Source organism: Felis catus, chromosome X (genome assembly GCF_018350175.1).
Source record: "Felis catus isolate Fca126 chromosome X, F.catus_Fca126_mat1.0, whole genome shotgun sequence".
Classification (NCBI taxonomy): domain Eukaryota; kingdom Metazoa; phylum Chordata; class Mammalia; order Carnivora; family Felidae; genus Felis; species Felis catus.
In genome coordinates, this window is record NC_058386.1 from 21,417,949 (window position 1) to 21,445,266 (window position 27,318).

A 27,318-nucleotide genomic window follows, 5' to 3' on the forward strand; every position below is an offset into this window, starting at 1 on the left:
TATATTGAAGCGTACGAAGTTGCTATTTGGTAAAATATTGGTTAAATAGTGACACCTTCATATTGTTCAATATAATAGGTTATGCTGGAATTTACAAGGTGATATTATCCAGATTTCAAAAAATAAAAGGGAGCATATAATAAACTTCAGATGATAGTTACGGCATCTTGAAGGATTGGAAAGATTCAGGAAGATGCTGGAAAGTGATGAGATTTGGGGGTGGGAAAAGGATACTTTTTAAAATTTATTCATTTTTGGGAGAGCATAAGTAAGGGAGGGGCAGAGAAAGGGGGACAGAAGATCCAAAAGAGGCTCTTTGCTGATAGGCTGATAGCAGTGAGCCAGATGTGGGGCTTGAGCTCACAAACCACGAGATCATGACCTAAGGTGAAGTTGGACACTCAACCGACTGAGCCACCCAGGTGCCCCAAAAGGATCATTTTAACTGGAGATGTAAGCTCACATGCAGGAATTGGAAGGGAAAATTCTAGAAAGGAGTCTTGGGGCCATATTAAGAAAGATCTTCTAGCGCATGGGTGGCTTAGTTAGGCGTTTGACTCTTGATTTAGGCTCAGGTCATGATATCACGGTTTGTGGAATTTGAACCCTGAGTTAAGCCCCATGTTGGGCTCTGCAGTGACAGTGCAGAGCCTGCTTGGGATTCTCTCTCCCTCTGTGTCCCTTCCCTGCTTGTGCTCTCTCCCTCTCTCTCAAAATAAATAAATAAACTTAAAAAAAGAAATCTTCAATGCTAGAGTTAAAAAGCTCTAGTTTATTCTTATGAAATCAGGGAGTGAATTGCCAAAGAGTTTCTGGGGAGGGGAGGATATGAAAGAATGGCTTAGGAAAATTAATCTGGCATGTATTTATTTAGTAAATATCTGTAGTCAATTTTGTATGGAGGTAGATGGATGAGTTATATGACTGAAGGCCTGGAAACCAATTAAGAGGTTATTAACTGGTAACTCTGTTGTTCCCAGAGTGTAACTATGATGTGCTTATTATACTGGGGTGGTAGGGATGGAAAAGAAAAATTAAGGTTGTCCAGAGAATGCCTAAGACAATTTGGTGGTACATTTAATTGCACAAAGCTGACTCCAGAGTTTTGCATTTGAGAATGGCATTAATAATAAAATGGATTAATAATAAAAATGGAGAAGGCAAGAGAGGAAGCTGGTTCAGGGACTGAGGTGATAATTTTTTTTAATGTCCTAAATTTTATTTTAGTTATTATTTTTTGTTAATTTTTTATGAGAGAGAGAGAGAGAGAGAGAGAGAGAGAGAGAGAGAGAGAGAGAGAATGCTAGCAGGGGAGAGGGGCAGAGGGCAAGAGAGAGAGAATATTAGGCAGGCTCCATGCTCAGTGTGGAGCCCAATGCAGGGCTGGATCCCATGACCCTGGGATCATGACCTGAGCCAAAATCAGGAGTTGAATGCTCAACCAACTGAGCCACTCATGTGCCCCAAATGTCCTAAATTCTTTTTTTAAAATTTTTTTTAAACCTTTATTTATTTTTGAGACAGAGAGAGACAGAGAATGAACGGGGGAGGGTCAGAGAGAGAGGGAGACACAGAATCTGAAACAGGCTCCAGGCTCTGAGCCATCAGCACAGAGCCTGACGCGGGGCTTGAACTCACGAACCGCAAGATCATGACCTGAGCTGAAGTCGGACGCTTAACCGACTGAGCCACCCAGGCGCCCCAAATGTCCTAAATTCTAAAAGGCAGGAAGACACCTTAGTAGAACTTGAGAGCATTGAGCAGAGAATGAAGTTAACTCAGAATCCCCACGAGGAAGGGTGATGGTTGAGGTCATGAAACTGGGCCACATCTCTGAGGCAGAAATAATATTAGAGAAAAGCAGAAGGTTGGATATTGCAGGATGGCCATAATTAAATTTAAATTATGCATATTATTCCCAATTGTATTAGCTTTTAATCCTAATCCCTCTCTGACATTGTCCTTCCAGACAGAAAGATCCCACTGGTTTCCATACTCCATAAAGTAGTATCTCTATCTCATAACATTCTTGAAGTTCAGACACTAATGTGTGTTCATCTCATATTTTCTCTTATTACCAGATGATTTTATAAAAGGACAGACTGGAATTTGCGGTTTGGTTTTCAGCACTATTATGTTTTGGAAACTTACGGCCCATGAAGAAGGGAGTTTGTCTTACTTAACTTTGTATCTCTAGCATTTAGCACAGAGTTCATCCCAGAATAGGTGGTTAACACATATTTCTCAAACAGGTGAATTTTGGAGACACTGTAAAAAGAGGTATAAAATGAATTAAAATGTTTAATAGGATAGCACAGTAGTTCATTCAAACTTCTGAAGTTTTGGTTTTTCATCTTTTTTTGAACCATGACTTTTATCAAGTGAAAACCACAGGGTTAAAAAGCACAAGTCTGGTTTAAAAAATGTATCTCTACTTTTAGAAACTAGCCCTTGTACAGTATCAATCTTTCTATCTAGTAAACCCTAGTTGTTAAAATCAATTGTCAAAATTCTACCTCGATCTCTAAAATCCAGTATATTAGGCTTACTATAAAGTTTCCTTCAGTTTATCTATTTTTTCTTTCTTTAAACAGAGTTAAAGAGATCTTTTTTTTTCCTTGGCATGTAAACCATAAGAGAGACAAGGACAAATTGGGTCCTCTTACAACCTTGCAGACTGGTCTGCTCCAGGCAGCAGCAGAAAACATCAGGTAGCCTGATTGAATTCATTTCTTCTATGCACCAGCTGGCATCACATTCCAGATCTTGAAATTCCCAGGGTTCATTTATCTTCACAATTTCTTACCTGACAATGAAAAGAGGACTACCAAGCTGATTCTGCATTTAATGTATGATAATGCCAATCTTGATGCATTGTTTTATGAGTTATAGCTAAAAGAGCTTATATAGTATTTGACAAGAAGATAATTCCCCACTTGTGCATGAAGCTAGTTAACCACAAGAGTAAGCACTAGGACAGTACTATTTCCTTTTTTCATTTAAATATGATTTTATGATCAATTTACATAGAATTAGAATCAGAACTCAGGACAGAGGTATCAGCTGCTTATTAAAAATCAGTGGAAGACAGTGAAATTTATTTGCCTATTTTATTTTTGAGAGAGAGATGGAGCGAGAGTGAGCGAGCAGGGAAGGGGCAGAGAGAGAGGAGAGAGAGAATCCCAAACAGCCTCTGTGCTGTTAGCACAGAGCCCAACGCAGGGCTTGATATCATGATAGTGAGATCATGACCTGACCTGAAATCAAGAGTTGGGTGCTCAACTGACTGAGCCACCCATGTGCCCTTATTTGCTTTTTTTTTTTTTATCACCACACGTAAGAAGTAGTGGCAAAATGACATCATTAAATAAACTCACTTTGAGCATTTTCTTTATTGTAAATTCTTATTTTAGATGTAAATTTATTTTTTGGTGTTTATAATTAAATTTGTGGTGATAATTGTAGCACTGTCGTTGTTTCTTCACTGAATCAAATATATGCTATTAAAAAAAAACAAATCATTGCTGGTGGATCTGAACTATTTTGGTGGATCATCTTAATTATGTCTCATTTTGCTTTAATGTCATTTGCCATTTTCCCTATTTCTGCATGTTGATAACCCTTAGCCGGGAATGAAGAGATTAGCATTAACTGAACTTGGACAAGCACTAAGGAGGGCTTTGGCCAAGTTGATTTCTAAGGTCTGTTTCTGCACTGAAGTCTTGTACTCTGTGCTGGGAGCATCTATATGGGCCCCTTATAAGGCATAAAGACAGAAAAGAAGAGAACAGAAAGTGTAGTGAAGCCAAAGGACAAAGAGGGAGTGGTAGATCTCCCTTTCATGGCATGGCCTTGTCATCCCACCCGGTTTTATTTGGATTCTGGTGAATTAATGTTGGGTGAGTTCAAAAGACTTCAAAACAGTCCAGATTTTTATATTTCTGACATATTTTCTGTTAGTTCAAGAAAGCAATTGTATCCATATATATGTGGGCAGCCCTTGAAGAATCGGCAGCAACACTTATTCGGAAGTTTATCTTGATAGTCGCTGCCTGTTGAAATTGAGTTTCCACATAAAAACTTTCATTTGCTATTCATTCTGGAGTAGAATAGTTAATGTTAGGATGAAAAAGGAAGAAGGTTCTTTCTCCCCTTTTTTTCAATTGAAAATTTATTTTATTTATTTTAAAATTTATATTCAAATTTGTTGACATACAGTGTAGTCTTGGCTTCAGGAGTAGAACCCAGTGATTCATCTCTTACATATGACACCCAATGCGCATCGCGACACGTGCCGTCCTTAATGTTCATCCCCCATTTAACACCCCTCCCGCACTCCCTTCCTCCAACAACCCTTAGTTTGTTCTCTGTGTTTAAGAATCTCTTATGGTTTCTTTCCCTCTCTTTTTGTATTGTATTTTTCCTTCCCTGTCCCTATGTTCATCTGTTGAGTTTCTCAATTCCACATGAGTGAAATCATATGGTATCTGTCTTTGACTGACTTATTTCTCTTAGCATAATACCCTCCAGTTCCATCCATGTTGTTGCAAATGGCAAGATTTCCTTCTTTTTCATCACTGAGTAGTATTCCATTGTATATATAAGCCACATCTTCTTTATCCCTTGATCAGTTGATGGACATTTGGGCTCTTTCCATAATTTGCCTATTGTTGATAGGACTGCTATAAACATTGGGGTACATGTGCCCCTTTGAATCAGCAGTTTTGTACTCTTTGGATAAATACCTAATAGAGAAATTGCTGGGTAGTTCTATTTTTAATACTTTGAAGAAGCTCCATACTATTTCCAGAGTGGCTGCACCAGTTTTCATTTCCAGCAGCAGTGCAAAAGAGTTCTCCTTTTTCTACATCCTTGCCTGTTGTTTCCTGAGTTGTTAATTTTAGCCATCCTGACCAGTGTGAGGCAGTATCTCATTGTGGTTGTCCTTAACCTATGTCCTCCTGGGGTGCCAAGCCCATAGCAGGTATTTAGGGTGTGCTGGATAATAGTGTTTAATTCATCAGAGTGGATCTCCAAGTGCTTCCCAATTTTGGCAGCTAAGGGAGAAGTCATTCCTTGGGTGGTAGCAGAAACTGGTAAGGTTTCCAGACACAGTGGTCATGGTGGAGGTCAGCAGTCTGTGGATGATTAGTATGATCCATGGGTGGTGGTAAACGTGACATGAGCAGGGGCAACTAGTGGAGCACAACACCACGGGTCTATTCCAGTTTCATTGCAGTACGTAACTCTGGGAACTGTAATGTCATTCACCATGGACCAGGCATACAGAACTTGATAGGTGTGACGTGTAAGGTGGAGCCGTCCATTTTCATGGCTGTGTCCTGTAAGTGCTAAGATCTAGAAAATGCTCAGGATTCTCTCTATTGGTAGGTTACCAAATTTCCCTTTATAGGCTTAATATAGGTGGTGAGGCCTCCATTTCAGTGGGTTCCTCCGTTCTCTCACCTATAATACCCTTGACATTCATGAATAACTACCACGTCAGCCGATTTTTCTTCAGTAGACGACGAACATAGCAGTAAGTAAAAACTAACAAACCCAAATTAGGGGAGAATAGTGGATAATAGACTAGGTTCGCTCACTAAGTGACTCACTTCTGCATACCAGCCTCCTGATACATGAAATTCTGAGTTGTGCGTTAGAGCAGTTATGAAAGATTACGTCATAGGTATTTGTTGTCTCTTAGGAAGAGCTGAAGCTATTCCTTTCCAATATGAGACTGCCAGTGGTTTACTAGAATTTGTACATCTTAGAGTGCCCAAAAGAGAAGAAAGGACATTTCTTTTCATACTTATCACTGTGGATGCCAGGGTGTCATTTAGCTCAAAGAGAAAACCGAAGGTTTCTCATCTTCTGTTTGTGCAGTTTTTTTTTCTACTTCATTGTAGATGCCACAAAAAGGATGTTTGTGTCCTTTAATCTCCTGGAGTGTCAATGGGTCTGATTTTAGAACCAGATGATTCTTAGTATGGTCTCTTGGCCCTGCCACTTATTAGCTGTTTGACGTTGGGCAAGGTACTAGACCTTTCTTTTTTAAAAATTTTTTTTATTTATTTTTATTTTTATTTTTTAATTTTTTTTCATTTTTTTAATATTTTATTTATTTATTTTTTTCAACATATGAAATTTATTGTCAAATTAGTTTCCATACAACACCCAGTGCTCATCCCAAAAGGTGCCCTCCTCAATACCCATCACCCACCCCCCCACCTCCCCCATCAACCCTCAGTTTGTTCTCAGTTTTTTTTTTAATTTTTTTTAACATTTATTTATTTTTGGGACAGAGAAAGAGCATGAACAGGGGAGGGGCAGAGAGAGAGAGGGAGACACAGAATCGGAAGCAGGCTCCAGGCTCTGAGCCATCAGCCCAGAGCCCGACGCGGGGCTCGAACTCACTGACTGCGAGATGGTGACCTGAGCTGAAGTCGGACGCTTAACCGACTGAGCCACCCAGGCGCCCCTGTTCTCAGTTTTTAACAGTCTCCTATGCTTTGGCTCTCTCCCACTCTAACCTCTTTTTTTTTTTTTTTCCTTCCCCTCCCCCATGGGTTTCTGTTAAGTTTCTCAGGATCCACATAAGAGTGAAACCATATGGTATCTGTCTTTCTCTGCATGGCTTATTTCACTTAGCATCACACTCTCCAGTTCCATCCACGTTGCTACAAAGGGCCATATTTCATTTTTTCTCATTGCCACGTAGTATTCCATTGTGTATATAAACCACAATTTCTTTATCCATTCATCAGTTGATGGACATTTAGGCTCTTTCCATAATTTGGCTATTGTTGAGAGTGCTGCTATGAACATTGGGGTACAAGTGCCCCTATGCATCAGTACTCCTGTATCCCTTGGGTAAATTCCTAGCAGTGCTATTGCTGGGTCATAGGGTAGGTCTATTTTTAATTTTCTGAGGAACCTCCACACTGCTTTCCAGAGCGGTTGCACCAATTTGCATTCCCACCAGCAGTGCAAGAGGGTTCCTGTTTCTCCACATCCTCTCCAGCATCTATAGTCTCCTGATTTGTTCTAAGCCTCCTATGTTTTCTCATCTCACAATGCTCTTGTTACAAGGATTATATAAGGATTTAATGAAGTGAAGAAAAAAAAATGCTATATAGGGTATGGTACAAATTAGCTGCTCAACCAGTACTGGTTCCCTTCCCCCTCCTCTTTATTTTGTTAAATTATATCTCATCAGTATCCTAAAGGTCTTGTAGAGAACTGTAAACATTACGAAATATGAGTATCCTTTTCCAAAGTTCTAGCATTCCTGTCATCTAAACAGGGAACTGTGTGTTTGTGTGTCCACAGTGAGGGCATGAGTGTGTATGCTTGTGAATGTGTGTGTGTGTGTGTGTGTGTGTGAAGTGAAAGTAGGGATAAAACAGTAAGTAGGTGCAGGTCCTGGTGCACTTATTATGATCTATGAGTTGGCTCTAAGTCAATGAGTCTTGCTAACCCAATTCTAGAAGTCTACTCAAGTGAAGCATTGGGACCAATATGTGATATTTGGATAATCCAGGCAAGCAACAATCCAGGCAGGAAGTAATTTTATTTTCCTACTAAGCCAAACTGTCAGGTAGCATCATATTTATAAAATATTCCTTCACACCAGACATAAAGTTTAAGGCAGGAGCAAAGAAGGTATATTTCCTTTAAACTTACTGTAAATAGAAAGCCATTATTACATCTCCAGTGTTCCATCTATTGTGAAAATGGAGCCCAGAGAAGCAAACACATTTATGTCAATCATCAGGAAGCGAGTTCTGAAGCTGAATTATCCAGATAATTGCCCTAATTTTTCATCCTGGCCTGTGATTGTTTCCTTTTCTACTGCTCTACACAGTTTTGCCTTTTTTCTTGGTCCTCATCATTTTGCACTTCCTGGCATTCTGTGTGTCAGCTGGCCATGTCATTGACTTTTATTTTTGTGGAGGTCACTTTTTTAGGAGCATCTCTTCAGCTTCTGATTGCCCTTCGTGGACAGGAATTTGAATAAAAAAGTATGAGAGATGCTATTGAGGTGGGGGAAGGGTTTGCCAGTGGAGAGGTGAATCATACTGTGAAAGCTGTGGAACTCACTCCCCCAAACACCTACTCCAATTTTGGCTCTTTGACAATGCTGTCTCTTTGAGAAAGAAGAACAGTTTGATCTGAATTCTTATTAGGTTTTGAGCCACCAAATTGGAATGTAATAAGCTCATTTGGAAGGGTTTTGAATTAGCTTAAAACAGACCCACGCTGAGCTCATAGAGGAGACCCTCCTACACTTTCCAGGCGACCTGTAGTCTGCAGACTGAATTTTGAAACTCTCTTCTTTGTCTCTCCTCTCATCTTATGCTTGTGTTCTTTTCTCCTTTGAACTGACTACTTCTAGGTATATTGTACACTTCTTGGAAAGACTGTAACAGATCTCATTTGTAAGTTTCTTTCAGAAAATCATAAATTTAGAGAGAAAAAAGCAAGACACCTTTCTTCAATAGGAGGGAAACTTAGCTTCTGGAATCTTTCAGTTTGGCATTCTCCAGTAGTGCTAATAACCTCTGAATGAGGAGTGTTTTGGCATACATCAAAACACTCCAGAAATACCAAAATATATCAATGCCTTACTTGTGGATGTACACCAATAGAAAATTGTTTAGGAAAGAAGAGTCTGGGACCTTTAGATGGGTAGGAGGGGGAAGAAATAGTGTTACGGGCAGCCTGTTGCACCTCTGAGCAAATGAAAGAAGTCCAGGACGAAGGAGAAGACTGGTTATTTGGTGGAGACAGCTTGCTGAGCTTTGTTGGGGCCTCTCTGTTTAGCCCATCATTATGCGTCTCTGCACATCATTTTGTACCCATGTGCATTTACCTGTAGGATCTATTCCCAGGAGCACAGCTGCGTGGCCAAAGGATATGTGCATTCTTTCTTTTTAAACACTTAAAAAAAAAAGTTTATTCATCCATTTTTAGACACAGAGATAGAGCAAGCATGAGTTGGGGAGGGGCAGAGAGAGAAAGAATCCCAAGAAGGCCCCATACGGCAAGCACAGAGCCCGAGGCAGGGCTAGATCTCATGAAGTGTGAGATCATGACCTCAGCTAAAGTCAACAGCCAGATACCTGATGGACTGAACCATCAGGTCTTTGGGTTTTTGTCTCCCAGTCCCCCACTTTGCCCTTCTTATTAAGGTATAGTACTCCAGGAGGATCCCTTGACTTGATTTTCCTGCTTCAAATGATGCCTTGGGCCCCTGCACTGAGCGTTTGAAAAGTGGCCAGGCTATTTTAAATTTTCAAGTACTGGGTTGCTTCTTGTTGGAGGTCAGAGAGAAGACGTGACCGCCGGTTGACCCCGGAGTCAGACCCTTGCAACTGGAGGCTCCTCCCCCCTCCCCGTCCTTGCTGTGCGCGCTCCCGCTCCCCGGGCCGCTCGTGCTCCCACAGCTGGAGCCATTTGGCGGGACGCAGCCTCGAGGGAGCGCTGTGTGATTGAATCCAGCCGGATGGTGCAGATGAGTAGGCCTTGCGAAGGCTTCGGTGCAAACGGGGTAGGTGTGGATGCCTCCGGCTGGGCGTAGAGACCTCGCATCGTGGCGCGGGAGACAGGCCTGGCAGTAAGTTCTTTCGCTTTTTGCTCCCCACCCCCGTCCTCGCCCTGTCCTTGTGCTCTGCGCCCTGGCCACTTTCGCATCTCGCTCGCGAAGCTGCCCAGGTTGCCAGCCCGTGCTTCTTGTTGACGGACGCCTGTTGTTTCCAAATCGATTCCAAACAAAGCTCGGTGGACAGCTTCCTAACTTTTCCTCTATTGTCTGTAACGGCAGTGGCTCTTGTCGGTCGTTCCGGTTGTGGAGTTGGGTGCCTGGCTTTCGTTTCGTTGGCTTCCCTCCGTCGTGTGAGGGGTCCTGGGGTTTTGTGCACGCGTGGAGGCGCCGGCCTCGGGGGGTCCTGCTCGGGCCGGGTCCAATGCAGCTCCTCCGTGCGGGGCTCCTCCACGGTGAGTCGTGTGGAGGCCCCGGGAGGCAGAGGCCGGCCGGCTGCCCTCCCTTTGGGGCGTGGGGTGGCGTGTTTCCTGGGGGTGGGAGCCGCCCCGGCCTCCCCGGCCTCCCCGTGGCCTTACCTTGCGGGTGGAGTGGCGGGGCGCGCTCTAGCCTGTGTGCCAAATGGCGCAGCCCTGGTCCTGTGGTCACAGGGTCAGTCCAGCTCTCTCCCATTCCTTTGGGGGATCACCCTTCTTACCGCCTGTTCCTTTTCTCAGCCTCCATGCCTTCTGGTTTGGAGGTTCCGTGCTCCTTCGGGGAAGAAGTCCTGTTTTACCGCCTTTCTCCCGCTTCGGTCTCGACGCTTAGGAATTCCTCAAGAGTGTCGCAATTTGCTGTCAGTTGGAGTCGCTTAATGCCTTTGAGAGTTTCCTCACTGCTCTGGTCTTGTGATGTTCTCCTTCTCACCTTTCTGGCACTAATACAGATACGTTTGTTGTTGGGGTTCTCCTCTATTTTCAATAGGCTGTGAAACTGCAGAGGTTGCCCATGTGTTCTCCATGGCTGGCGAATAGTTTTGCTTTCCTAGCGTGTAGCTGTTTTCGGAGAAATTTAGCATTTTCTTCTTCAGTGAGGTAAAATTGACAAGAATGATACTTCAGGTAGTGTGCCGTTCTTGTTTGTTCTTTTCATCTTTTGTCAAGTTGGTTGGCCTACAGTGTATCCGGTGTGCTCTTGGTTTTGGGGGTAGATTCCTGGGATTCATTGCGGACATACAACACCTAGTGCTCGTCCCAGCAAGACAGTGCAATGGTTTGATGTATGTACCTCGGGAACTGCTCACCACGATAAGCTAATTAACATTCATCAACTCCTACAGTTAATACCTGTGAGTATGGTGTGAGTGTGTGTGCGTGTGTGTGTGTGTGTGTGTGTGTGTGTGTGTGTGATAACAACAGTTCGGATGTATTCTCACCGAACTTAACGTATACAATACCTTTTGATGAACTATACGCACTGTGATGTACATGAAATCTCCAGAATTTATTCACGCTGCATAGCCGCGACATGGTACCCTAGGATCAACATGGCCCCATTTCCCTTTCCCTCAAGCCCCTGACAACTACCATTGTATCCTGTGTTTTTAGTAGATGAAAATTGGTGAGATTGCACATGTGAAATCCTGCCATATTTGTCTGTATCTGGCTGATTTTGCTTAGTATAGTGTCCTCCAGGCTTGCTCATGTTGTTGGAAAAGACAGGATTTCTTTCTTCGTAAAAATTTTTAAATGCTTATTTATTTATTTAGAAAAATTTTTTTAACGTTTTATTTATTTTTGAGACAGAGAGAGACAGAGCATGAACGGGGGAGGGTCAGAGAGAGGGAGACACAGAATCCGAAACAGGCTCCAGGCTCTGAGCTGTCAGCACAGAGCCCGACGCGGGGCTCGAACTCACGGACCGCGAGATCATGACCTGAGCCGAAGTCGGCCGCTTAACCGACTGAGCCACCCAGGCGCCCCTAAATGTTTATTTAGAGAGACAAACAGTGTGGGTGGGAGGGTGCACGGAGACGGAATCCAAAGCAGACTCCAGGCCCCAAGCTGCCAGCACAGAGCCCGATGTGGGGCTCAAACCCCCGGACTGCTAAATCATGACCTGAGCCCAAGTCAGACGCTTGATTGACTGAGCCACCCAGGTGCCACGGATTTCTTTACTTCTAAAGGCTGAGTAGTAGAATATTCCATTGCAGAAGAACACCACGTTTTCTTTTTTGTCTGTTCATCCGTTGATGTCCACGGAGGCTGCTTTCATATCTCAGCTGTTGTGAACAATGCCGTAGTGAACATGGCAGTGAGTGTAAGGATCTCTTCAAGATAGGGATATTAATCTAGTAAATAAGGTACTTAAAAGGCCATTCTGTCTAATTTCTGAGGGAATATGTAAAATTATTTTTTGATAACTACTAACCAAAAATTGAAATCCCTGATTGTGAAATTGATAATTACACAGGGAGGCAGGGCTGGAATTTTACCAAGCTCTTATTTTCACTTTTCATAATTTAATTATCATTGCTTAGATTGTCATTTCACAGTTGAAATGGCAGAATTGAAGAATATTGTCTATTCTAGTTTTGCACGATGATTTTTGAGCAAGACTTATTTGATCTTGATCACTCTAACTTTCTGTAAGAACTTATCACCTACCACAGTTTAGACTGAGGAACACAACAAAATCATGGACCCTCTGACTTGAATTGTTTCATGATAATACATTGGTTTCAGATGAGATTCCAGCTTTATTAAGAATCCCTATGCTATTTTGAAGAATTGCCCCATTTTTTTTAAAGCAGGCAAAGCCTTTAAAATCTATGAGAGATGCTAAAATTATGATTGATTCTTTTGCTTTTAAAACTTCCAATCTCTTTTCTCATTTTGAACTGGGAAAACATATTGACTTTTTAGGTAGAGATGTAGGAACATTCATATTTATTCAGCTGGAGAGGGAAGATTATGAATTTGAAATTTCACAGCCATTTCTTAGTCAAAGGGTAATGGAACTTTAGAGCCAAAAGGCCTCTCCAAATAGCTTTGTGGTGATGAGTAGAGAGCAGAGAACTGAAATCAGAAAAACGGAGGTCAAGTTCCTACTTTGCACTTGGTAGCTGTGTGACCCAAGTCGAGTTATATAAATTCTTTATTTTTTTTATTAAAAAAATTTTTAATGTTCGTTTATTTTTGAGAGAGACAGAGACAGAATGCACGTGGGTTAGGGGCAGAGAGAGAGAAGGAGACGCAGAAGCAGGCCCCAGGCTCTGAGCTGTCAGCACAGAGCCCGACGAAGGCTCCTACTCGGGAGCTGTGAGATCATGACCTGAGCCGAAGTCGGACGCTCAACCGACTGAGCCACCCAGGCGCCCGAGTTCTATAAATTCTTTAAGCTCTGTTTGCTGATCTGTGAATGGAAGTTAATCCCTGCCCTGTTAATTTTACTGCTTTATCTTAAGGATCAAATGACACAGTGTACAAAAAAACACTCTGGGAATTGTGAGCTGCTGTCAAATATACGGGGATTATTTTCTTCTTGCAAAGGAGAAAAACCTATATTGGTTCCTCCTGCATGAGAGGAGGCAGTGGGTTTATTTTGCCATGTTGTGGTGGGGTAAACTCCTGAAGCTGGTTCTGTTTTTTTGTTTTTGTTTGTTTGTTTTAACCGGTTGAGCTATCATAAACTCCGAGATTGATACTTGGACTGCTATTTCCCTGCCTTAAGTCTCCCTCTTACCCCAGCTTGTATGAGCTGCTTCTATGGACCTGTTTTTATTAATTCGAAGCCAAGCACTGCAGAAAGGGCTTTTATTTTTGTTTCTTATTTAATAAACTAGATAGAAATCCCCACTCAATCTACTTGGCCAAATGACTGTAAAAGTCTTGATTGTTACTTTGCCTTTTATAGCTGTTTCTCCCAAGTATCTAAAACATCTGGAGGATGACTTTTCGCTTCAGTGTAAGGTCAGCTGGAACAAAGGGGTCCCAATTCTCTTCCAGAGTTCTCAAGATAATTAAAAGGAAGCTGAGTGCCTCATGTTGAATAGCATCATTTAGATTCATTAAGTAAAAGGGTTCAGGATAAGGAAATTGAATATTCAGATTTAAGATCAGATTAATGGAAGGTTACAATGCTGTTCACTTAACCAGATGTGGGGAAAGAAGCACTAGGTCATTCAAATAGGGAAAAGTGAAGATTCGTGTCTAGCTAGAGAGAATGGGAGGAAAGTGTATGAAAACTTTCCAGTCCCTTCGTAGAAAGGGACAAGCTAGAAAGTAGGGAAGCTGTGAAAACATTAAGAATGCTTCAGAACTTGTAGAACAACACTTTTTTTTTTTCTGAAACAAGTATTTTCCTATTAAGGAGAAGACTTGGCATGCAAATGGTTTTCTATGTGGTTATCAGGAAGAGAGACTGAATTTTTAAAACTTAGTTTTGAGTAGTTTTAGACTTCCAGAAAAAATGAAACGATAGTGCAGAGACCTCTCCTATACTCAGTTTCCCCTATTATAATGTCTTAAGTTGACGTGGTACATTTTTTACAAGTGCTGAATCAGTATTGATGGGAATATTAGGTACAGTGCATACTTTATTCAGATTTCCTGAGCACTTTTTTTCTTTTTTATTTAACACCTTTTTGTGTTTGAGAACCCATCCAAGACTCCACCTTAATTTTAGTCCTGAGGTCTCCTCAGGCTTCCCGAGATGGTGACAGTTTCTCATCTGGGATTTGTCTATGGTTTTCTCCTGGATAGACCAGGGTTATGGCTTCTTGGGAAGAAGGATACAGGGGTAAAGTGCTGTTTCCATTTCTTCATTGTAAAGTTCTACTCCCCCTCCCCCGCTCCCATTTCCACACTGTATTCTCTGGAAGGGAGTCACTATGTGCAGCCCCCATGGGGTGTAGAGGAAAAATCTAATTTTAATTAAGAAAAAATCATTGTTGGCAAACATTTGAATCATTAAGTGACCTCATCATTGCACTTAACAGGCTCATTTGGCCAATAAACTTCCAGATAGGTGTGTGGCAGCCAACATCTTAGGAGGCAAATGGAGTGGACCTAATGTTTAGAGCAGGGCCCTCCTTGAGGGCATCACCCAAATTGCAGGGTCTGAAAATTCAGTCTGCCACTGGGACCACTTTTGTGACATCCATTAGGTCTTGCCTGGAGTTGAGTCAGGTCAGAAGAAGAATCCTCATACTGGAGCAAACTTCCAAATCCCCTGGGGGGCTTGTTAAAACACCCCTTCCCGGTCTCCACCCCCAAGTTGTCTGACTCTGTAGGTCTGGAGCTAGTTCTGAGAATTCGGTTTGAACAAGTTCTCAGGTGATACTAATGCTGCAGACCACACTTGGAGAACCACTGGGGTCGCTGGTAGGGTCAAAACAATTCAGCCACGTTATTTTAATCCCGTGCTGAGCTGTTGACACAGCATCACAGTATATTGCTAGGCCTTTATCTTGGACTTGAGGCTGCTACAGGAAACAACTGCTTAATGTTGATTGACTTCAGGCTTTTCTGCGAAGCTCATTCTATGGACGCTGCTGTGAGAATTTCCTCCATAGCATTCCTCATTGGAATTCCTCTGCTCTCAGAAACGCAGGTAGGATCTGTTCTTGGAGAAAGAGTGATAGGGTGTCTTGCTTTGGCCTCTGGAAGGCTTACAGTTTGAGTTAACACAACTGTATTGACTTTGTTCCTGTGTTCCTTTATTCCTTTATGCTAAGGTCCTTGCTCGGTTTTATCCAGTGTATTGTTGGATTTGTATTGTAAGCAGTGTATAAGCATAACCCTTTTGGAAATTAATAATTGTAACTGGCCTACACTAAGCACTCATTGTCTGTATCCACTCTGATAATCAGATCTATTTCCCCATTTTACAGATGAGAAAATGAATCCGGTTAATCAACTTTTTAAACACCAATCATCTACGGAATGGTGGACCAGGGGCTGCAATCCCTGTCACCCCCAGCTAGTGCTTCCGGTTGCTCTTGAATTTAAGAAGGGCTATGTGGTATGGAGGACAGAACCCAAGTGGCTAGTTGTTGGTTGTATCCCTGGAGTGTGGGGCTTGTTCAGGACTCCCCTTCATCATCTCTACCCTGGGGGATACCAGTACTTTGCTCAGAGTTGTCTCAAGTGGTGAAGAAAATTTTAAAGTACTTAACAGACTGCCATGTTGATGGTAAGCACTCAGGATATTCTTTATTTCAAAGCCTCTGCCCACGTGAGCTTATTTCATTTAATTGTGTAACTCACAGCATCTAAGGTAGTAATATTTGTAAAGGAATAAAGACTCCATAAAGAAAATATTTCTAGCTTTATTCATATGGGCCCTGAAGTTTGTATATATACTTAGAGTTCTTGAATTTGGAGATTTGTTACAAACAGATTTTAAGAAATAAAGTTTAAGAGGGTGAAGAAACTTAGAAAAACTATGCAACTTACATAGGATTGGTATTGTATCTTTGGATAAAATAATCCCATTGCCTGGGGAACTTAAATTGAGTTTGTGTTCTTAAGAAGCATGGGTCAGAGAACTCTGTCTAGTACACCAGAAATGAGAAATCTTTGAGCTACGAGCTTTTGAAGTGGGGTAGTCAAACCCTCCATTAAGTGCCTTGTGGTTTTGTGTAAAATTTTGCCAGTGGAATTCTTTGTCTTCACCTTTAATGTTTTGGCTGTTTTTTTTTTTTTAAAGTGAATAGCAAATAGATGATGACATTTTCATTACATAATTCATTCTTGATCAGAGCCACAAAACAGCTCCTCTCTTTACTTGTACTAATGAGCTTTCTGTCCCTTCTTTCTAGTTACTAGTTTTGCCTGTGTTCGAGCTTTTTTTTTTTTTTTTCTTTTGAAGCAGTGCTGTGTCTGAAAGCAGATCAATCTGGGGATGGGAGGATTTTGGTCTCACTGTTCCCTGACAACATTCTAGACGTATGAACTGATTTGAGGAGAAATCAAACAGGCTGGAATGGGAAGGCAGGAGAGGACATCCAGTACCTCTGAATCAGTCTGTTCAGCATGGGATAAATTCGCCTTGAAAAAAAAATGTTTTGGAAGCTAGTGTCCAGGAAATAGGATCTTGTAATATGATAGTGATAATTTACTATTAAAACTCAGAGGAGAAAAAAATGCAGTCCGTAGTCACTAATTTAGAAGGTCTATATTCCCAGATTGTCTACACATCCGCTTTCTTATGTATCAGCAATCCAGAATTGACTAAAGATGTTCAGTGTTCCTCTGCCTGTTGGTAAATCGGACATTTGCATTCATCATTCTTTATCATTCCTTCTTGATTGGGAGAGCTGGCTCATTTCAATGCTAAAAATTCCCAGAGATGAAGACGCTGTCTCTTTTTTGCTTAGGCTCTTATCTGAAAACATTTTGTTGAAGTTTTGACAGCTGCAGGAGGAAGTAGCTGTACAGTAGGAGGAGCATAAGGCTTTGGAGGCAGATAAAAAGCTTGGAATCCCTGAATGAATTACTCAAATTCCATGTCCACTTCCACGTACATAAAAATCTACACATAGTAGTGCGTATTTGGCAAGATTGTGGTAAGGGTTAAAGGAAATGACACCCAGATCCTGGGATGATGTGAGGGACATAGGAGGTGCTCAAATTGTTCCTTTTCATTCCTTGGTAGTAAGAAGTCCTAAATGCCATTGATTCTATATGAAAAGGCCTCCAAGAAGAATGCCTTGCAGAATTTTTAACCCTAAGGAACTGAGAGAACTCAGTGCCTGTAGAAGAGTCAAAACATCTCCCTCCTCACCATCATCTAGAAATGACAAATGTCATTAAATGATAAACTGATCGGTACATTTCCCTTCACAGGAATTATACTATCTGGAGGATTTCTAATAGCCTAAAGTCTAGCTGACACTCGATGACTAATATTTAAAATAAATAATAGACAACAAAATTAATAGCTGGCATTTTAAGTGCTGCAACTTGTCACCAAATACTGTAGCGCCCTAAATCATTAGCTGCCACCTCCTATAATTGGTAGAGCAGTACTGTACTATGCCCAATATTGCTGAGATGTTCTCTGATACCCGCAGACAATTCTCTGGCCTATTTTTGGTGCTCCAATTAACTTTTTGCCAAATTTGAATTACTGGGATTGGAACTATTCAAATGCTACCTCATGCTAGCTTTCAGATTGATCTTAATTGCATTAATTGATAGTAATTTCCCCATCCAAAACTTTTGGGGAGTAATTTAGTCTTGGTAAGACTGCTGAAGCCACTGAGGTGCCACCACCTGAACACTTAGTGCACTACAGTGACACAAAAAATGCATGCCAGAGCTCTGAGCTTTCAAAAAATGTTTTATTTATAAACCATATCTTGGGTGACAACAATTCTCAAACAGTTGGCAAATACTCCTTTGGCTAGATACGAGATGTGAGAAAACAGTGAAAACTTGTGTTGAGGTTAGAATTTTCCTAGCTATCCTCCTGTAGAACCCGTTTTTCTTGGATTTCTCTAGGGTTCCTGTTCAGCGCTCTGACTAAACGGGAGAATGATGGAGGGCTCCTGTGGGTTAAATGAGGCTGCCAGGCATTGCATGTGTCTATGGGAAAAGGATAGATGAGACAGGAAGGATCATGTTCTTGATCTTGTATGACTTTGTGTTTGAATTTGAGACCCAGCTTCTATTAGCCCCATCCCCAGGCTAAGTGTATAATAAATCAAAGACCGGTAGTGAAGTGAATACATAGTTACTCTCATAAGTGGACAGTATGTAAGGCGATATGACCTGTTCAGAGACCCATTTGGCAATATATATAAAACATTAAAAAAAATCACTTCAGACCTAGGTTTGCCATCGCTAGGAATTTATTCTAGGTATTTGTACTATAAGCACAGAAACAACCTGAATGGGGATCAGTGGGGGGCTGGTTAAATCAAGATCCATCTAGGGAATGAAATATGATGTTAAGAACAAGATAGCACTATAGTTGCTGACACGAGAGATGTTGGATGAAAGTTTTCTCTAGCTTTATTGTAAGAATGTAGTATGTAACGTATATAATACAAAATAAGTATTAATTGAGTGTTAAAGCTTCCAGTCAACTGTAGACTATTTTTAGATTTTGGGGAGTGAAAAGTTAGATGTGGATTTTTTGACTGGGAGAGGGCCCCAATCCTTGTGTTAGCAGTACATTTATGTATATAAATACACAAACATATACACACTATATGCTAGTAAAATGGAAGGATAAGTTGTAAAATTTAAATGGTTAATTTTAGCAAGATCTCAAAGTAGTAATATAGAGACTGAATGGGACCTTTTTGTTGTAGACCTTGCACTGTTGTTTACCTATCCATATACTTTGGTAATTGTAAAAATCTATAAAAAAGTGAAGGCTCTAAAAGTAGAAAGTAATGAGATAATGAGAAGCAGTTGGCATTGACAAATATTGTTACTAATGAGGATAATAACTGAAATATCCAGAAGGCTTACTATGCCAAAAGCCGAACGCTTGACATAAATCATTTCCTTTAATTTTTCATAGCTGCAAATGCTGATTTAAGCCTAGAAAACCAGGGCATTGCAAGGTTAAGTACCTAGCCCAAGATCACACAGTTAACTAAATAAGTGGTGGAACCTTGGCTGAACTACCAAGCCTTTCTGGTAACTACTAAGCTATGCTGTTATTCTGTCCTCTACAGCTTTCTCTCTACCTTTGAAGCCTGTTGAGGCACATGAGGCTTTTGGAGTGTCCTAAGCATAACCATGTTATGGGGCTGGGAAAGGAGAAGAAAGAAGTTACCTGCCTTGAAGCATTGTTTTGAAGCAAAAGGGAAGGTTTCATTTCTGTAATGTTTTCTCTTTGAAACCATCAATTTTTTAATACGGAGTTTGCATGCCAGACCATTGATATTTTCAGCAATTTGGAGTAATAGCTCAGTTTTCATAGCATTGATAGCTGTGCCGAACACACATGATTATAAAAGAAAAGCGCTTACATAGTTCTGGTAACAGTGGGATAGAGGGTGAGCAACAGACTCAGCAGGAATAGGTGTGTATTCACCCCCTCTGACCAACGCAGCCTGATCATTGTACTTTGACCCAGATAAGGCAGGAAGGTAGTTCTTCAGCATCTGACGTTGTAACTGTAATCTTGGATACTACAAGGGAAAGACAGCATTCCTCGGCTTCCATCCACTTGTCATTGCAGAGTGCCCTCTGCTGAAGAAGCAGGGAGGCTTACTAAGGGTTTTGTGCCTGAATAGCACTGTGCGTTCCCACCCCCACCCCCCACCCGCTTGTTGCTGTTTGAGGGGAGAAAAAATAATTTTCCCTGTAACCTTTTAGGATCGTGTCTGAGGACCCTCTGGAATAAAAGATTAGCAGGAGAAAAAAAAAGAAGTTTAATAAGTTGTATTCCTCCTATATACGTGGGAGAAACCCGGGAAAATTAAACAACTCCCCACAAGGCCCAAGCCATAACCTGAAATCTCACCTCCAGCTAAAGATAAGATGTTGGGGTGAGAGGGTGGATCCAGTTAAGAGAGGTTTCAGGCACAGCACCGTAGACAAGGGAAAGGTTGTTACGCAAATTGAAGTCTTTGCTTTTTCTAGTGGTGCAGGTTTCTAGAGATTGACTGTTTCCACCACCCCCACCCCCTATGTCTGCTGTTAATTTTTTAATTTATAAAAATTTTTAATTTTAATTATACTATTTTAGGTCTGCTGTTTCCTAAGGGTGATCTTGAGCTGATTATTATGTTGCCAAAGAGGACTATTTTGAAGTGGCAGTTTCTCCCCGCCTTCACTATGTTGTTTTTTTTCCATACATAAATTCATACATATGTGTATGTGTGCATGTACACATATATAATGAAAGCCATTTACCTGTGTTCAGCATAAACCTGTATTTGACTTTGAAGTCTACCACAGCACACTGACACTGCCCAAACACTAAAACAGACCAAACATAACTATGTGATCACCTTACTTTGTTATTTTTACCTTGGAGCAACATTGACACTTGGGCTTGTCAAGAAGGAAAACCCCATCAAAATTTCCACTTTGTGCAATGTTCCATGAGGTACACACATCCTTCTAGATTCTTTATTGCATGCTTAGCTGAATTCTTTGCAAACCCTTTGCTCTCCCTCTATTCTGATCCGGCTCTGAGACTTACTTTACTTGACTTTTCAAGTATGGACAAGTTTTGACGAGTAAACCTATTTTACACGTTTGGAAAATTCTTTATAAATGGAATGATGGGTTATGGTTTAGTTCCATATCCAGGTTTTCACATAAAACTTTGGGAAATTTCTTCTAGTGTTTGGCATAACCTTTGTGAAATATGCATGTATATTAAAGATCTAAACTTTGCTTTAAAGCAAGCTGTGGTTTTAGCAAAACTTACCCAGAAGTTTGTGAACCTTATTAATGGCAATTAAATAGAAATGAGACCTTTTCCTTAGCTTTTCAACCTGGGTTAATAGGATAAAAAGGAAATATCTGAAGTGGATTGTTAGTAACATGATTGCGTTTCCTTGGGCAAGCATCCTTTTGTTACTATTTTTTTTAATTTGAGAGTGCACACACAAGTGGAGAAGAGGGGCTGAGGGAGAGCGTGAGAATCTTGAGCAGGCTTCATGCTCAACATGGAGTCTGATGTGGGGCTCGATCTCACAACCCTGGGATCATGACCTGAACCTAAATCAAGACTTGGATGCTTAACTGACTGTACCACTCAGGTGCCCTGCAAACATTTTCTTTTAAATAAAACTGTTAACCAGCTTTAACTGCTATCCACCATAGCAAAAACATTTTTAATAGACTTCAGAGTAAAGAAGTAAGGCCATGAATTACAGGTTTTGTGTTTATTTTTTAGTTTATTTTCATGAGTTCAGTACCTCCTATAGTTAAAACACTACCAAACCTATCTCTCTAAATCTTAGAGTATGCCAGAGGGCCTGGGTGGCTCAGTCACTTAAGCTTCTGACTCTTGATTCTGCTGCTGTCAAGATTTCCTCTCTCTCTGCCCCTCCTCTCATGTGTGTGCTCTGTTTCTCTTTATCTCTCAAAATAAATACACTTTAAAAATAAGATAAAATTATTTTCCTCTATCAAAAAAAATCTTAGAGTATGTCATATATTCCAAGTAAAAATTGGCACCCATTATCTGTTCGTTATGTGAGGGTAAGGAATTTAAATTTTGTGGTGTCTTGGAGCCTTTGGGAAGTGAGGTTGTGTAACAGTAGCTATGACTAATTCCTTGGGTTTTTTGCCTGAGATGTTGATAATGGCATTAATTACCTTCAGCATCCATTATTTCACTGGTGAATTCAGGGCTTAAAATGTCATTTATGGCCATGTTCCTTCCTTGTAAGAGCCTTCTTTTTGTGCTTATTGAACATTTATAGCTTTTACATTAAGGGCCAACCCCTTCATGTTAATTTTTTTGTTTGATTTAGTTTTGTTTTCAGTTAGGTCTCAGTGCTAATGTTGGAAATAGGTTGCTTGGTAGGATTTTAAAACTATTCTTGAAGGTGTTCTGTTTTTCTCCTCATATTGTAAATATATTTACTCTGGTTTACAAAGTTACAAAAAGAGTATTGTTTGAGGGAAAATGTCAAAATATCTTCAGATACCTTCCATTATATTCTTTATTGCATAGCCACATTTTCATCTTGATTTCTATTAAGAGGTTTTCTTTTACTTGAGGAATTTGAAATCTGTCAAAACAGTGCATTAAATTATTCTGAATCCTCATGATACAGTGTTTGATTTTCTTCTCGTGGTGATGGGCAGCCTGTGATGCAATTGTGACATGTCTATAACCTTCTCCATACATCCTGACCAAGAGAGCTTTCAAGCGTCTAGACTTGATCTAGAATTAGGATGTGAAGAAGGTGGTTGGCTAGCAAGGATGGATAAGAGCTTTCTGGAAATCTTAGTACTTGTAATCGTGGTTTGGAAGCAAGGCATTTGATTTTTTTCTGTTTTTTTAAAAGGTATTTATATATAGAAAATGCTTTCTTGTGCACTGGCTACATTGAAAATCTCCTGTTAGTTTACAACGTTATTGACAGAAAAAGAGCAAACAAAAAATCTACACAACTTGGATTGGTTTTCAAGTTGGTAACTTATACAGATCTATAAATCATAACAGGGTTACGTCGCATGCAGGTCTGTATATTGTACCCCTTTTTTTTGAGAAAATGTTTTCAATGGAAGAAGTGTCAGTTGAATTTTGGCAAATACTATTGGGTCAGCTACTGGACCACCTGAGCTCCTGACCTCTTCCTGCTAAGAGTGTTACCCTAGAATCCATTTTGACTACTGACATCCCATGGTGGCTCTTTTTCCTTGAATTGTACTTACACAACAGATGGTGTTGAATGTATGCATATATTTTTTTGTGATCAATGTCAAGTTGAAGTTTGAATTAGTATAGTAGCGAAGTGTGTAATGGCAACATAGCTGTAAAGTGTTAGAGTTGGGTGTTACATTATTTAGTTGCCATCTGTCTTTATTTTGCTCATCTACTTGCAAGAACCCCATACGAGCATTCTAAATGCTTTTTCAAAACTGGTGTGTGTGTGCGTGTGCGTGCGCGCGAGCGCGCGCCAGCATGTAAAATTTCAACAAGAGCCACAACACTCTTGCCTCTACCCGGGGTAAAAAAAACAAAAACAAAACAAAAGCACAAGTTGAAAAAACACCCTTTTGTTTGATTTCTATTGGCGTTTCTAATCTTCCTGTAGGTTTCATCTTTTTTTTTTTCTTATCCACAGTTTTCTATAGTGAGAGGGCAAGTCATTGTGTTGGAAAGGTTATGGGGATTGTACTCCAGAACCCTAAAAAAGAAACCTATTGGTCATTTTTGTGTTGCTGTGTTTTCTCAGTACAACGGTGTTCACTATAAAATGTTAAGTAAGTGGGGAGGTTTTGTAAAGAGTAGCTCTTTGTGAGAAAGGAGTACATAGGAACCAATGGTCCTCAGGACATCTTTGGTGGAATCCATTGATTAAACGTGTATCATTAGCAAAGGGGGTGCAGTATGCACAGTATTTTCTAAGGGAAAGTAGCCGTTTACTTGCAAATGACACAAGGGAATTAATAGAGTTTATACATTTGTTACAATTCATGATGAAATGAGGCTTCATTGATTTTTGGAAAAGGAAAATGATGAGTGGGAATTTTACTAATTTAGGTGTGAATAGGAACAGAATTTGGCACCCTTACATATGTCTCTTTGATAAGAATGTTACTTTAGGCTGATAATTTAAGAAACTTCAGACACAGGAGAAGCTCTGAACACAAACTAGAAGTTGGGCTTTTGTAAGAGACCGTTACGTATACAAGGAGAGTCTGCCCTGCTAAGAGCATCTCCCACCCTGTGCCAGGGAAAAGGTGACCCTAAATCTCTAGAAACTCTGATCAGTGGAGAAGGCAACAATTTCAATCTAACACCTTTACCGTTGTTCACTGTGCTTTCTCTGATAGCCTCCCCCTAACTGACTCCCCACCCCCAGCATCTTTTTTTTTTTAAGCTGAAGATGGTGTTCACGGTGGTGCCTTAGGCCATTTCAGAGGTTACTTAGTTTGCCTGGGTCTTTGCCATGTACACAGGAGGTGTACCAGACCATAATGGGAATAGAATTTTAAATAATGAGTCTGTTTTATGAATTACCTGGGTTTATGAATGTTTATCTGAAAGCTTATCAAAGAGCTCTAAATACTGCAGTAACCAAAATTAGTCTTCTTTTTTTTTTTTAAAGTTTTTTTTTTTAACGTTTATTTATTTTTGAGACAGAGAGAGACAGAGCATGAACGGGGGAGGGGCAGAGAGAGAGGGAGACACAGAATCAGAAGCAGGCTCCAGGCTCTGAGCCATCAGCTCAGAGCCCGACATGGGGCTCGAACTCAAGGACCGCGAGATTGTGACCTGAGCTGAAGTCAGACGCCTAACCGACTGAGCCACCCAGGCGCCCCCCAAAATCAGTCTTCTTAATGGAGGCAGGAAAGTTCATTACTTTTGCTTGGACTCTTGTATATTTTATTTCTGTGAGCTTGTGTTGATGTTTCATACCTTTGTAGATGGTATAATTTTGAATATTTATTTCATTTTAGAGGTGACCCGTGTGCATGTGTATATATGTGTATATAGGGTTTTCTATCAGAAATCATACCAAAAATGAAGTCCTCTTTTACCTTGGCTCTGCCAATTCACAAATATTCAAGCCAGCAGCTTTGGGGAACACTATGTTTTCAGTTACTTCTACAGGAGTCAAAACCACAGTGCCCCAGGGTAGAAGCCCCTTGCCAATGGATGTGCTCTCAGCCCTCTTGGAGTGCCATGCTCGAACCTTCTAGGACCACCTGATTGTGTCACTTCACCATCCTGTAACTGGTGGTATAGATCGCTAGATGTAGGTGTACAGATCCAGGTTGAAAACATTTCCGTTTGAGAAGACCACCCAGCTCTCTTGTTTCCTCATTTGCAAGTCCACCGTAGGAAGACTTGTTTCTTGACCCACATGAATGTTGTTCCAAGTGGGTGCTTCATGCCTGGAAAGTGGCTTGAATTCTTAAAATAAAAGATGCCCTCTAAATACCAAGTTTTACATGATCGATTGCTTGCTGGAGGGTGCTTTTTGTGTATCCTGTCCAACCTCATTTTCTCACTGAAAAACTTTGCCATATTGCCTGCTGAGACTTCTTTTCACTACTTTCTGTTGGCTTCTCTCCTCTCCTCTGCCCATGCTGTGATAAAAATCACCATGGTTAAAGCTAAAGTCAAACCTTTTAAAAACCTAATTAAGTATTGTGGTTTTTTTCCCCTCTATCTATGATAAATTATCACTGACCAGAAATCTAAAGAGCATCAGGAGAAAAGAAACATAAATAATTTGCCAAAATGTAAGGATGCACATTAGTACAGGAGGAAACAACTCCTTGAGTCCTGCTACCGTGCGGGGGCACTTTCATGAGGCTTAGGGTATAAAGTGACGCTTAGATAGCCACTGATCAGAACTGTAATTGGAATAGTGTTGCTGGCTAGTACTGCTGTAAATGCTGGTATTTCAAAAATGAGGACTTTCTTTTATTGCTTTACCATAAACAAATCAGCTAGCAAAAATGGATTTATTCATAAATTGCGTAGATTGAGAAAGACCTCAAGCTGAAAGCAGGTCAGCTTTAGCTCCACTCCATATGCTAGAAGTCCTGAGAATTTCAGAAAAAGGATTTTCTAGAAGTTTGCACAAGTGGGGTGACTTAGGAAGCCCTTAAACTGTGGTTGGGTCTATAATTTTTCAGGAGGCTGGAAAATCACCAAGAAAATGACTAATAAGACATTTAATACATTGCCATATAGTTGGTAAAGTTCAAGTGGTAAACAAATAAAGGATGGAAATGTCATTCTGGTTTCTAAATATACCATAATTTCTTTATGAGATTCCTCTTATCAGGAAACATCCGCCCTTAGGATTCTTTGACATCTAATTTATTGAACTGTTGATAAAACATAGAAATGTGAAGATGCATTAGATGTTGTTTACAAAATACTCCTGGAGCAAGCTGGAAAAAAACGCCATTTTGAATAAACTCCTAACTGTTGAATATAGTCTAATTTTGGTACATTATTGGGGGGGGGGTTGCTTTGATGTTTCTAGGAGGAATTGAATATGAGAGGACTCTGGACTTGAGGTGGTAGATTAGATTATTATTTGGCAAATAACGGTCCTCTCCATCTTTATCTCCATGAGAAGGTAGCATGTCACCCTGTCCCACTGCTAACAGCGTTGGCCATGTGTCTTAATGTGACCAATGGAATGCTGGTGAATGTGATGTGTGTCGAGGTTTAAAACGTACCAGTGCTCTTGGGCTTTACCCCCTTGTGTCTGTGCCTCTGTCATGAAATGGATGTGCGCCAGCTAACTCTAGTGAAAGGGGGAGGCTACTCCTGTGGAACAGTCTTGAACCTAACCTAAAGCTTAGAATTAAGCCTGAGCCCAGTATAGATGATCTGAACTCATTGATCACACAGATGTATGAGCAAGAAATACGTGCCTATTATTAAATTTCATGAATTGGGAATGATTTGTTGTACAGGAAAAGCTAACTGAGGCACTTGGCATTAGTTCTTGGAACACTTACAATTTCAGCTCTCCTCACACATGTCTGTGAAATTGAGAAACTTGAATTTTGCTGCAGCATGAAATTGAGTTTTGAGCACTCATCTAGCAAGCAGAGCCTGCACTTCCTTGCCATAGTAATTGGGTTTCCTGTTCATAGCACGCTTACTTTAGGGAGGTGGGAAATGGTGTTCTAAGGTGGCATTTGAGAATGAGTTTGGGAGCTGACTTTTGAGAATGTCTAAAGTTTACCAAACGTTGCAGATTCTCTATAGTAAACTTCAATGTACATTGCTTAGCTGTACACATTCCAGCAGGCATAGCAGATTAGAAGGGCTTACTGCCTATTTTTTTTTTGATTAATAGAAATGATGAGGTGTGCATGTGTAAAACAGAGGGAGAATGTGGAGAGCTTCAAAGACTGAATGATGGAGTAGAGGAAGCAGTAACCAGTTCCTGAAGTAGAGGGATCTGAAGTTGAGAAAAATGAGACCAGACATTTTTGAGATTGTTAAAATTTCTCAAAGGCCAAACAGCTTTTGTTTTTCCCTTTAGGAAGGCATGGGGAGTACAACAGACACTCTGGGTACAGATGCCCAATGCAGAGACTGCTTATTAACACCCCTTTTATTAGCTTTGTTCCTTTTGCTGTGTCTTTTCTACTCCTTCA

The 27,318-nt window shown here is 40.7% G+C and overlaps 1 protein-coding gene across 2 annotated transcripts in view; it reads left to right on the forward strand.

The window, feature by feature from the left end:
- Nucleotides 1–9,496: 9,496 nt before the first annotated feature.
- The window catches only part of LOC101095955 (melanoma-associated antigen B18-like), a 606,992-nt gene continuing 589,170 nt past the window's right edge, over nt 9,497–27,318 (forward strand). The window contains exon 1 of one of the 2 annotated variants that reach the window (XM_045050420.1): nt 9,497–9,619. The gene's annotated coding sequence lies outside the window, so the exon portion shown is untranslated. The remainder of the gene's footprint in view (nt 9,620–27,318) is intronic. The other variant, XM_045050421.1, reaches the window with a different exon arrangement.